Below are 14,380 nucleotides of genomic sequence, written 5' to 3' on the forward strand. Positions count from 1 at the left end.
GTGAATGAAGTCATCAGTGATTGATGAATCTAGTTATGTTTTATGGAATTACTCACGTATTCAGAATGTTTTACCCTTGACGGTGTACATCCTTATTTGATATGCTTATATGAGTAAGCAATAGAATGTGACACCAATGATTCGTGCCTCAATTGGGTTTGAGCCCCAACCATGGCGGACATGGGGGATGGGTGGACACTAAAGTAGGTTAGAGGCTCATACGGTAAAAGATACCCTAAGTGGGTTAGAGGCCCATACGGGTGACGGTCGCTTGGATTGAGCTTGAGACTCATAGAGGACCCAATATCCACCGCGAAAGTCAAATCATATGAGCATGCATGAACTAGGCTTGCCCTATACGTAGGTCCGCTCAGGGATTGATGTTTTGTGAATCTGAATAGTGACTTATTTGAGTTGTGAGAACTCAGGAGCATGTTGCCATTTATTGCGAGACTTTTTCCCATCGCTTAAGTTTTCCTTCCCTTGTTGATTTAAGTTGGATATTGATTAGAAAATCCTGTAGAGTCGAGTGGACCCATAAGATAGGGAACCTACTGAGATTATTATCTCACCCCATGTTGTTAATTTTTTCACGTAGTTCTGATCAGGCGAAGGGTAAGGACAAGATATAGTGATGTCCTTGCTTACCTGATGTTTTAGATGGCTTCTCCGCTGTGTAGATTTTTTTTAGATCATTCTACAATGATCTAGTTCCTAGTTTTATGTTGGACACATTTGTGTATACTTAGTGTCATGTAGTGTTTTCTTTTGGGCATGTAATATGTACATTGTTGCCCCTAGGCGCTTATGTATTTCAGTACCAGTATTACATTATGTATAATATGTATTATAGACATATCTTATATGTGGGTGTTACAATTGGTATCAGAGAAGGTCGTATCCTCGACCTAGCCATGAGATATTATAAGTATTCCTTTCTGCCTCATATGTGGGTTGCCATCATTGTCCTTGATGTTATATTCATAGTATTGAGCCTAATCAACTTAATTCTATTTATATGACATCCAGGATCGTGGCTGACAGGCACAGAGGTTGTGGTAGACCCAAAACTCAGAATTTAGATTCAGAACCACCAAGTGGTAGTGAAGGTTTTCAATGGCCTCAGTTTGTGCAATAGATGCAACAACAACAGAACCAATTCATGCATCAGATGATACAACAGTTGAATGGTGGTCTTCATCCTCAAGGGGTTCTACAAGAAGTTGCAGGTGGTAGTTTCCGAGATTTCTTTCGCATGAATCCTCCTGAGTTCCATGGTGGATTAAATTCTATGAAGGCTCGTGAGTGGGTAACCAACATGGAGAGGATTTCTCAGATAGTGCATTGTAGTGAAGAGAATAAAGTTGTGTTTGCTTCTCACATGATGAGGGGTAATGCTATGAGGTGGTGGGAAAGTGCTTCGACTCTTATGACCAATCAAGGAGTATCTAGGGATTGAGAGCATTTTAAGACTACTTTTCTAGATAAGTATTTTCCTAGCTCTTTAAGGACTCGGAAAGAATTTGAGTTTCAATAGCTTAGACAGGGTATTATGTCAGTAGCTATGTATGCTGAAAATTTTGAAGATATGGCTGCTTATTCTAGACAGGTCGTGTACGCACCAGATGAGAAGTGGAAGATCGATCAGTTCCTTTTTGGTTTAAGAGGTGAAATTTCTCATAGTGTTTCTCAGAGAGAATTCACTACTTATGATGAATTGCTAAGGTAATATTATGTGGATGAGAATAGTTTGAAGAAAGTTCAAGAAGAAAGGGATCAATATAGGATTGGACAAAAGGGTTAGGGAAGGACAGGTAACGAGTTTAGGCCTAGACCTCAATCTTTCAAAGGAAAACAAGTGCAACATGCAAGACCTAACCATCCTCCGCAATGTCAAGTATGTAAGAAGTCTCATTTTGGAAGATGTGTTGGAAGTGTAATTAGGTGCTTTACTTGTCAGAGGGAGGGACACATGGCTAGGGATTGTCCTCATAATAAGAATCAGATGCAAGGAAGAAACACTGGTCGAGTTTATACTTTGGATGCAAGGAAGGCTAAGAGCAACAATGCTTTGATTGTTGGTACGTGTCTCGTTAATGATCATCCCTGTTTTGTATTGTTTGATTGTGGGGCAACACACTCTTTTGTATCAATTCAGTGTATGAAGCATTCTGGCTTGTAAGCAATTCCTTTGTCTCCTCATATGGTGGTTACTACCGCCATGGATGATGTGGTTGAGACACCATTAATTTGTGAAAATTGTTCGCTTTTGGTGAATGGTAGAGTTTTCCAGATTGATCTTATTTGTTTACCACTTAAGAAGGTTGTTGTGGTCTTGGGGATGGATTGGCTTTCCGCTAATTCGATGTTTATTGGATGTGAAGAGAAGTTAATCATCATTCCATCTAGTGAAGCTACTCCAAAGGATGTATTAACTATTATCTTATAAGGTACGGCTGGCATGGTTAATTTCTTATTTGAGGAGGAAAAGTCGGTTCTCTTTGTTCTCACCAAGGAACCTATCGACAATTTGAAAGTTACACAAATTCCCATCGTTTCTGAATTTCCAGAAGTTTTCCCGGAGGATGTCACCTCTCTTCCTCCTGAAAGGGAAGTGGAATTCTCTATTGATCTGATACCTGAGACTGCTCCAATCTTCGTTTCTCTGTATCGTATGGCACCACTCGAGTTTAGAGAGTTAAAGGATCAATTAGAAGAGTTATTAACCAAGCATTTCATCTGACCTAGTGTCTCACCATGGGGAGCTCCAGTGTTACTAGTGAAGAAGAAGGATGGTAGTATGCGATTGCGTATTGATTATCGCCAGTTGAATAAAGTCACCATTAAGAACAAGTACCCCCTGCCAAGGATAGAAGATTTGATAGATCATTTGAAAGGAGCATGTGTGTTCTCGAAGATTGATTTACGATCGGGCTATCATCAAATCAGAGTTAAGAATTCGGATGAACCAAAGACTGCATTCAGAACCCGATATGGCCATTATGAGTTTCTTGTAATGCCTTTTGGTGTGACAAATGCCCCTGTTGTTTTCATGGACTATATGAATAAGATATTTCAACCTTACTTGGACCGGTTCATGGTGATCTTTATTGATGACATCCTTATTTATTCTCGTACTCCACAAGAGCACGGAGAACATCTAAGGACCGTTCTGTCAGTACTGCAAGAGAAGCAACTTTTTGCCAAGTTAAGTAAGTGTGAATTTTGGATGAACAAAGTGAAGTTTCTTGGTCATGTCATATCACAAGGATAAGTATCAGTAGATCCATCTAAATTTGAAGTGGTTATTAATTAGGAAAGATCGAAGAATGCTTCCGAAGTTAGAAGTTTCTTAGGTTTGGCAGGTTACTATCAAATATTTATTAAAAGGTTTTCTCAGTTAGCTTTACCAATGACTAGACTTACCCGAAAGGAAATTTATTTTAAATGGGATTCGAAGTGTGGGCAGAGTTTCATGAGTTTGAAGGAAAAGCTAACAACTGTTTCTGTTTTAATCATCCCTGGTCCTAGTAAGTCTTATGCAGTATTTTGTGATGCCTCTAAGAAAGGATTATGAGGGGTGTTAATGCAGAGTGGTCAAGTTGTAGCATATGCCTCTCATAAGTTGAAGACTCATGAAGAGAACTATCTAACTCATGATCTTGAATTAGCTGTTGTTATTTTTACATTGATGGTGTGGCAACATTACTTATATGAAGTACGTTTTGAGATGTCCAGTGACCATAAGAGTTTGAAATACTTATTTGACCAGAAAGAGTTGAACATGAGACAGAGGAGATGGATGGCGTATTTGAAAGATTTTGATTTTGAACTTAAGTATCACCCAGGGCAAGCGAATAAGGTTGTAGATGCCTTAAGTCGGAAAGAGATGCATAAAGCTAAGTTAATGATGTCAGAATATGCATTGTTGGAAAAACTCTGAGATCTTAACCTTCAGTTTAATTGGACGCAGAATGGTGTGATAATGGGAAATTTGAATGTTACTTATAACCTAATGGAAGAAATCCAGCAAGGACAAATGATAGATGAGAAGTTGCAAGAGATGTCGACTCAACCAAGTTTCACTCAATCACCAGATGGATTTGTTATTTTTAATCAAAGGATTTGTGTCCCAAATGATGCCAAACTGAAAAGAAAAGTCTTAGAGGAAGCCCACAAGGGGGCGTTTACCATACATCCAGGTTCATCGAAGATGTATCAAGACTTAAAGAAGGACTACTGGTGCCCTGAAATGAAAAAGGATATTGCAGAGTATGTGTCAGAGTGCATAGTGTGCCAGCAAGTAAATATTGAACATCAGAAACCGGGTGGTTTATTGCGACCTTTAGAGATTCCAGTTTGGAAATGGGATAGTATTTCAATGGATTTTGCAGTAGGGTTACCTCGGACCCAAGGTGGTTATGATTCAATATGGGTGGTTTTGGATTGGTTAACTAAGTCCACACACTTCTTGTCCGTGAAAACTACTTACAAGGCAAGTCATCTTACACGGTTGTTCATTTTAGAAATCGTAAGACTGCATGGTGCCCTAACTAGTATTATGTCTGACAGAGACCTAAAGTTTACTTCAAGATTTTGGAGGGCATTTCAACAAGTTATGGGATTGAAGTTGTGTTTGGGTACGTCTAATCATCCTCAAACAGATGGTCAAACTGAGAGGACGATACAAACACTGGAGGATATGTTAAGAGCTTGTGTACTTGAAAATGGAGGAAATTGGAAGGAGCTCTTACCATTGATTGAATTTGCATACAACAATAGTTATCATGCAAGTATCGGGATGGCTCCTTATGAAGCCTTGTACGGATGGAAATGTAGAACACCTTTGTGTTGCACAGAAGTTGGTGAAGAAAGAATCTTAGGACCGGAGATTATTGAAGAGACTACGAAAAAGATAAGGATGCTTCGTGATAAGATAAAGAAAGCACAAGATCGCCAAAATATCTATGCAGATCACAGAAGAAGACCATTAGAATTTAATGAAGGTGATCATGTATTTCTAAAGGTGACTCCGAGACTGAGACTGAAGGGACTGTTTAAGTCACGGAAGTTAAGTCCGAGATACATAGGACCATACCAGATTATAGAAAGGATTGGTGAAGTAGCTTACAAATTATCCTTACCAACTTTTCTATCAGAAATGCATGATGTTTTTCACGTATCTCAACTTTGAAAGTTCATTCCAGATTCTCTACAGCCTATGCTTCCATATTCAATAGTAGTAGAAGCAGACCTAACTTTCAAACCACTACCAAGTCGTATTGTAGGGTGGGAAATTAAGGTATTGAGGAATAAGGAGATCCCTCTTGTTAAGGTTCAGTGGGATGAATCACATCCGGGAGATGCTACATGGGAACTGGAGTCTGAAATGTGAGAAGTTTACCCTCTTCTCTTCCAGGTAATATTTAAATCCGGGGATGAAATTTATTTAAGGGGGGAGGATGTAATACTCCATATTTCCTCAAATACTCAAATTCCTATTAATTGAGATCAACTGAGTTCCTATGTGCTCTAAAAGTTATCAGTTGGGATAAATAGAGTAAATAATGAATTCAGATTGACTTAATTAATATTATTTGGGGATGACCCTTTATTAATTAGGACATTTTGGTAACACTAATAATGGGTCAATTGCTCTAGTAGAACAAATATTAAAAGTGTAGTATCACTTGGGATATTTATTACTACTAATAATCTTTTCTAACCATATATTCCTAATGGAAAATGGTGGCCACATGTTTATATCCTATACGCACCAACCTTGTACCACTCTATATCTCTCTATGTATCAGAAAAGCTAGTGCAGAGAATAGGAAGCAAGCTAGTGGAGAGAAGAAGGAGGATAAAAACTTGGGATCCATCACCATCTCATCTCACCATCTTCTTCAACCTCCTCTTCCATTCCTAAGGTGGGTTCTGGGTAGAACTTTAGATTTAGAAATTAGGATTTGATAAACCATGGAATTGATAGTAAGATAGATGATATTATAATGAGTTTCTCCATGAATCATGTGAAACTCCGTTGATGATGCTTCTATATGTGTTCTTGTATTTGTTGGATTCTTGGGATATCATGATGTGGTTGTTGCTTTGATGTGTTTTCATGGTTATGATAAGAGATTGGTTGCTAGAAATGGAACCAATATTATGCAGGTTAAAAACTATGTTGTTATACAGAAGAAATTTTTGATTTGTGCAAGGACCAATCGATTGGTTATGGAGTTTTTTCCAGACCAATCGATTGAATGAAGTTTCTGAGTTATGGAGGAGTGAAAAATGTTTGGGACCAATTGATTGGTCCTTAGTGACAATTGATTGTATTGTCTTTCTATTTTGAAGAAAATGAAATTTTTGCAGGGTCAGTCGAATGAGATTGGATTCCAATCGATTGCATGAACTTACTAACTTTGAAAATTAGAAATGCGTTCAGCTGTCAATCGATTGACACTCAGCATCAATCGATTGATCCTTTGTATTCTATGAAAAACAAAAATGTGAGATAGACCAATCGATTAGGCCTCCCTAACCAATCTATTGGCTCATGCCTAAACCTTCAAAATTCATTTCTTTGATGTTCCTAAATGTATTGCATCAACTATTAGTCACTTGTCATCTTATACTTGTATTGAATCAATGTTAAATGTGAAAATTACATGTTGAATCAAGTGAGTTAACCTAAGGATCATTTTTAGGCTATAACTTGGACATATAACTTAGATAACAGTAGAAATCAACATTTATTCGTATGATACCTATGTGAAAGTCATAAATGAATGGTTGTTATAGTTGAGAGTGAGACGCTTTGTATGGAACATGCATTGTTATTGCTTGTATATTGGTGAATGAAGTCATCAGTGATTGATGAATATAGTTATGTTTTATGGAATTAATCACGTATTCATAATGTTTTACCCTTGACCGTGTACACCCTTATTTGATATACTTAGATGAGTAAGAAATAGGATGTGACACCAATGATTCATGCCTCAATTAAGTTTAAGCCCTAACCATGGAGGACATGAGGGATAGGTGGACACCAAAGTGGGTTAGATACCCATACGGCGAAAGATACCCTAAGTGGGTTAGAGGTCCATACGGGTGACGGTCGCTTGGATTGAGCTTGAGACTCATACGAGCATGCATGAACTGGGCTTGCCCTAGATATCTACCGCGAAAGTTGAATCATACGAGCATGCATGAACTAGGCTTTCCCTAGATGTAAGTCTGCTCAGGGATTGATGTTTCGTGAATCTGAATAGTGACTTATTTGAGTTGTGAGAACTTAGGAGCATGTTACCATACATTGCGAGACTTTTTCCCATCGCTTAAGTCTTTCTTCCCTTGTTGACTTAAGTTGGATATTGATTAGAAAACCCTGTAGAGCCGATTGGACCCATAAGATAGGGAACCCACTGGGATTATTATCTCACCACATGTTGTTGATTATGTTTCAGGTAGTTCCGATCAGGCGAAGGGTAAGGACAAGATAGAGTGATGTTTTTGCTTACCTGATATTTTGGATGGCTTCTCCGTTGTGTAGATATATTTTTTTGAGATCATTCTAGAATGATCTAGTTCCTAGTTTTATTTTTGGCACTTTTGTGTATATTTAGTGCCATGTAGTGTTTTCTTTTGGGCATGTAATATGTACACTGTTGCCGCTAGGCGCTTATGTATTTTAGTACCAGTATTACACTAGGTATAATATGTATTTTAGTCATATATTATATGTGGGTGTTACACATACACACAATCAAACTACACATAATCATTTTTTGATTGAGTGTCATTTAGATTAGGATTGATAACGTACAATTAGGTTTGTTGTATCGAGAATATTGGGTTGAGATCTTTGAGGGATTCAAATAAGAAAATTGAGGTGGGGTTTTCCTTCAAGATCTTTAGGGTTTGAAGGTTTTGGACAAGATTGTGCAATTCGGATCTGATCGAGTGAAAGCCTTGGGACTAGGTGTGTCTTGTAAGGGAGTAGCATGAAATGGTGGATCGTGTTGACAAATCTTGGGTTCGACAAGTGTGCGTTTGGGATTAATTCAGCCGGGTAAAAGCCTTGAGACAAGGAGGTCATGTAAGGAAGTAGGAACAACATGTGAATTGAAGCGACATTGTTGGTGACTTGATCAATCTTTGATCAAGGTTTTTTGGAGATGCTAGAGTCAATAGCAAACTTAGGGTTTGTGAGATTTGATTTCTCATCTCTTATATATATATATATATATATATATATATATATATATATATATATATATATATATATATATATATATATATATATATATATATATATATATATATATATATATATATATATATATATATATATATATATATATATATATATATATAGTAAGATTTATTATAATAATATCTCAATTCGAATTCGAATTGAGTGTAGACGTACTCATAGCGAGGTTGATTGGGGAACTGCCTAAACAAATCCTTGTGTACTCTCTCTCTCTCTCTCTCTCTCTCTCTCTCTCTATATATATATATATATATATATATATATATATATATATATATATATATATATATATATATATATATATATATATATTATTACTTTGATCTCTTGATTAACATTGTTTGGATAATAACTTTTGAAGCATTTGTTAAATTTGTGTTGTTGTAGTAATCACATACCATTTGGTAGTGATTAGATTTCCAATAATTACAAATATTATACAAATATCCAAACTTTGTTGATTGTACGCAAAGTGTTTGACAAATTATCTTAACTAGTTTTTTTTGTGCTATTATCATTGGAGATAAATCTTTACTATAGTGGAGCAGTTGCGGAGCCAGATAAAAAATTTTGGGATGACCGCTAACGTAAAATAAAGATTATAAATAAAATGTAAATAGTATTTTAAATAAAACATTAAAGTTAAAATAAATACAAAGTTAATTACTAAAAATTTAAATTACATGACTTAAAACTACCTTAAAGTAATGCTTTACACGTTCCGAGTGACTTGAAATCGTCAATAATTGACTCCGAACTAATGCTTGCACTAATCTCCCTTTCAATATATACTGTCATGCTATCTCCAAGAAACCCATCATCCATCTTGTTTCTCAACTTAGTCTTAATAATTTTCATTGCTGAAAAAGACCTCTCAGTTGTGGCCGTAGAAACGGGAAGAGTCATGATAAGACGAAGTAGTCTATCAATCAAGAAGTAAGTTTCAGCCTGTCCAGATGCAACCAAACATGAACATAGTTCTTGAATAGTTGATAAATTATTCAAGTTTGATGCTTGACGAGCAACAAATAGAAAATGTTGGAGTTGAAATTGCAAATTATTCTTCTATTGATCACTAAAATCCATAGGATAATATTTTTCAACTAAAGAATAAATAGTATCAATGCTAAAAGCTTTATATCCATCCTTAGGAGATAAAGAACAAGAAAGAGTTAACAAATCCATTGTCTGCTCACTGAATCTGCTATTCAACTCTTGTAACTGTTTGTCAATGGTAGTGAAAAAGATTTTAACTTTAAAGTAATGTTGAATTGCGACTTGATTCTCTTCAAGACGGGAGCGTCCAAATCCTGTTGTTGAATGAACATCATTAAGATCAGGAATCTCAATACCATGCTCTTCACAAAAAGATATCAGTTTAGTAAACAATATATTACAACAATTTTCTCTCAAACCTTAAATAAGATGTTTTGTTGAACGAACCAAGTTCATAGCATTAACTACATCTTGATTTTTTTTGTAAGGCTTGACAAAGCATATCTGTTATTCCCATGATTTCTTTCATCAAGTGCAAAATAAATATAAAATCAAATGCCTTCAAGTAATTGTAACAACTATATGCATCCCCACGTGTAGCATAACTCTGTCTATCTTTTGCAAAATTTTTTAAAACTAAACAAGTTGCTTCATACATGTTTATCAAGCTAGAAATTGAATCATAATGTGATCCCTAACGAGTATCTCCAGCTCGTTTCAATGTACCAACTTGATTTGCACCTTTACCAGTTACAATCTCATCAATCTCTAACAAATAAGAAATTTCTTCTAATTGGGCAGCTTGTAACTCATCATGACGCTTTGTAGAAGAACAAACAACATTCACAACAAAGATGAGCTTCTCAAAAAATTTATGAACAGGTTTGACTTCTCTTGATGATGTAAATAATGCAAGTTGCAATTGATGAGCAAAACAATGAACATAGTATGCATAAGGACAATCCTTCATAAAGAATGCTTGTAAACCATTCCATTCTCCTCTCATATTGCTAGCACCATCATACCCTTGGCCACGAATGTTAGAAACATCAAGGTTATGTCGAGAAAGTATATCACATATTGCTTCCTTAAGAGTTAAAGATGTGGTGTCTTTAACATGTGCCACATCAAAAAATCTCTCTTGTATTAAACCAATTTTATCAATAAATCTTAATACAAGAGCCATTTGTTCCTTTTTTGACTCATCACGAGCTTCATCAACAACGATACAAAATTTGGAATCACCAATTTCCTCACGAATACTCTTTTTCACCCTACTAGAAAGAATTTGCAAGAGCTATTTTTGAATTTGATGTGAAGTATACTTGCAATTTTGTGGAGCATTTTCCAACACAACTTTTGCAACTTCATCATTGTAGAATGCTAAAAGTTTCAATAACTCAAGAAAGTTACCTTGATTTCCTTATTTTCTACTTTCGTCGTGACCCCTAAAAGCACAAGCTTGTAGTGTTAACCAACGAACAGTGTCAATTGAAGTCTTGAGTCGTAACCGATTATTCATTCTTTGGCTTGAACTTTGCACTTGAATAACATTTCTAATATGACCATCTTGATTCAACAAGTCTTGACAAGCTTTCATTGCATTGTTGTATGGTGAGCAAGGATCCTTCCCTATGTGTTTAAGAAAGGAACAATGTTTTCCATTTCTAACTTTCTTCAAATTTCTAAAACCCGTAGAAATAAAGACAAGTGATCCGGGACGTCCATTTAGTTTTTTGCTAAAAAGGTAACATGGTAAGCAATATGCGACATCTTCAGATGGTGAATATTCTAACCATGATGGAAATATGCTAAACCAAGTATGTTGAAACCTTCTCGGATGATCCTCGTTACCGGACAAAGGATAGTTTTCTAAATGAATTTGATATGGACCCTATTTTAGATAAGCTCTTCGTATTGCATCCACTTGATTTGGTGGATATTGCCAAATCGGAGGATGCTTTCTAGGATCGCGTTCCAAAGAATTTTCAAAACCATGATGCTCTTCAATTGTTGGATTCTCAAGAACTGTTTCAGATTCGGATGTCGAGATTATATATATCAACTATGTTGATAAGGGTGTATGGGACGTCATCATCAATGGTCCTAATGAAATTACAATGACAATTGGTGAAGGCATCATCGTACCAAAACCAGAAGGTCAATGGAATGATAATGATAGAAAGTTATGGTCACATGATTGGAAAGCACAAAATATTCCCATATCCTCTTTAGGTGTTGATAAGTATTATCGTGTTTCTCATTGTGAAATTGCCAAAGTTATGTGGGACACATTAGAAATTTCCCATGAGGGAATTAATGAGGTCAAACAAGCTAGAATCAACACATTAAACCATGAGTTTGAACTCTTTCGTATGAAGCATGGTGAAACCATTGCCGACATGCAAAAGAGAATCACATATCTTATTAATAGATTGAATGCTCTAGGTAATCATATCTCCAATGCTATTGCTACTAACAAGGTTTTAAGATGTCTTAATAGGTAATGGAAAACCAAGGTCACCGCTATCAAAGAGGCGAATGATCTTAAATTACTTGATCTTACTAATTTGTTTGGTAAATTTGAAGAGCTTGAGCAAGAACTCACTTGCTTGGAAAAACATGAAAAAGAGTATGAAAATATGATGAGGAAAGAGAAAGGTAAAGACAAGGTGGAATAGAAGAAGTCAATTGATTTAAAGACTTATAGTTTCAAGTCCTCAAAGAATGAGCCTAGTGAGTGTGAAGAAAGAGATGACAAGATCTCCGATGATAATGATGTTGGACTATTTGTCAAGAGATACCAAAGGTATATTCGGAAGACTCCGAAGGAAACTTATCCAAATTTAGAAGGGAGTCCAAGTCTTCAAAAGATTGTGAGAATAAGAAAGGTAAGTTTAGAAGCTCTTGTTATAATTGTGGTGAAATTGGTCACTATAGATTGGAATGTCCCATGATTAAGAAAGAAAAAGAAAGAGGGCATCACAAGAAGCCTAGTAAATCTAGAAGAGCGTATGTAGCTTGTGAGAGTGCAAGTGATTCCTCAAGTGATGAAAGCTTAACTTCAAGTGTAGAACTGACCCAGATTTGTCTTATGGAAAATGGAAGGAAGAAGAAACAAGAAAATGCTTCTAAACTTGAGCTTACTAGTGATTTAACTTATTCCCAATTACAAGATGCTTTTGATAATCTTCATTGAGAAACATTAAATTCTTTTAAAAAGCTAGCTTCACATGAAAGTATATTTTTGTAATTAGAAGATAAGGTGTTAGAATACGGAAGTAAGTTGGAAGCTATTAAAAGATCTATGATAGATATTCAAAGTGACAAGAATGAGGGTGAAGAACCTTCTAGGTTTTGTAATACCCCAAAATTTACCCTTCATTTTTCCTAAAAAAAATAATAAAATTTTTTTTAATTAATTAGTTAATTAATTAAATAATTAAAATAAATAAATTATTTTGGACTTGGGTCTCCCTCATTCCAAGCCCACAAGTCCACGAAAATCAGCTATAAATATAAGAGTTTCAGTAGGGTTTCAGACACTTGGAAATTCCCTGAGAAATAGACTTGGAGTTCACGTGGAGTTTCAAACCTAGGAACTACTCTGCAGCAACCTTCGGGCAGCCCTGAGAAGTTCATTCCGCCTCACGCAAACCCTAAACGTTGCTTCGCCAATCCGGCCTTGTCTTCCAATTTTAACAGGTCTCTCATCAGGTATGCCTCTGTTCCTATTACTCTATGCCTCGGGTTGAATACTGAATATATGAAGTAACCTCAGGTTTGGCCCACAGGGTTATATTTGTGTATGAATATGTGATTTATGCCTTGACTGTTTAACAATTTCGTTTATGAGGTGAATGCCATAGGATCTGGAATCTTTAACATCGTGCAGGTACCAATGGGAAATCCAAATCCCGCAGGTGCTCGCTAGCCGCTTCGCTAGGCGAGCACGCAGCGAAGCTTCGCTAGGCTTTCGCTAGGCGAAGCAGTCGCGAATGTGACAGTATCTGCTTTTATTCCGTTTTGTTCTAACCTGTTCTTTGTGTTGCCATGGTCTTGTTATCTTTTGATTTCATCCTGCTTGCCTAACCCCTTTTGTTGAGTTTTTGTGAGGGCTCACATATTCTCGCAGGGATACCCTCCGGAGGTTTATTCCGATTTCCCGTACTGATTGGTTTTCTTTGATGGCATCAGCTTGGGAGAATCTCAGGGTCGCTTATCCTTTAATTGCTGTAACTTCGGATCTTGATCCGTGTGGTATTTTACTTCTTCCCTTTTATTTCTACTGTTTCTTAGCTGGAAGACCTCGATAGGAGGCAATGTTTGAGCCCCTTGGTGGCATTTTTTCTATTTCAAGATATATGTTTTGTGTGATGTGATTGTTTCCCCATAGGATGCGAGGCTTCGCATAGTCTCCCGTTTGCATGCCAATTTAGGTAGCACTGTTCCTCCGCCTAGGACTTCCTTTTTGCATGCGCGTTCCTACAACGCAAACAAAACCTAAAACCCAAAGCAACACGTTTACTCCTTCTACTACAGGCGAGTAAGTCTCCAAAGGTCGAGCATCCGGTAGATTGCGTAGTAACGTTGTTCACCCCGTAACATAATCCATAACCCCATAGTTAGTCGAACTACGGCTTGCTCTGATTCTCATTCCAGATGAGATACGTAGGCATAAGACGCGATGTCTTAGCGAGCACAATTACCCCCAACCCATAGGTCAGCCGAGCTACGAAGACTCTGATTCTCATATTCAGATGAGATACGTATGCAGTGGATGCGACATCCGCGCGAGTCATTTCTCTCAACCTTTTTAGTAAATAGCACATTAGGCAAAACCACACCCTTTAAACAGAAACCGCATAAGTGGATCCCGTAGAGTACTACGGATGCGTAGGGGTGCTAATACCTTCCCTTCGCATAACCGACTCCCGAACCCAAGATTTGGTTGCGAGACCTTGTCTTTTTCTTTCCTATTTTCAGGTTTACTTCGAGCGTTTCCTTTCCCTCCTTTGGGATAAATAACGCACGGTGGCGACTCTCCTGTCTTTTTTCTTCGCCGGTTGTTTTTTTTTTCGCACTGTATTTTTTCAGGTT

This window comes from Lathyrus oleraceus, chromosome 5 (assembly GCF_024323335.1).
Source record: "Lathyrus oleraceus cultivar Zhongwan6 chromosome 5, CAAS_Psat_ZW6_1.0, whole genome shotgun sequence".
Taxonomy (NCBI): Eukaryota; Viridiplantae; Streptophyta; class Magnoliopsida; order Fabales; family Fabaceae; genus Lathyrus; species Lathyrus oleraceus.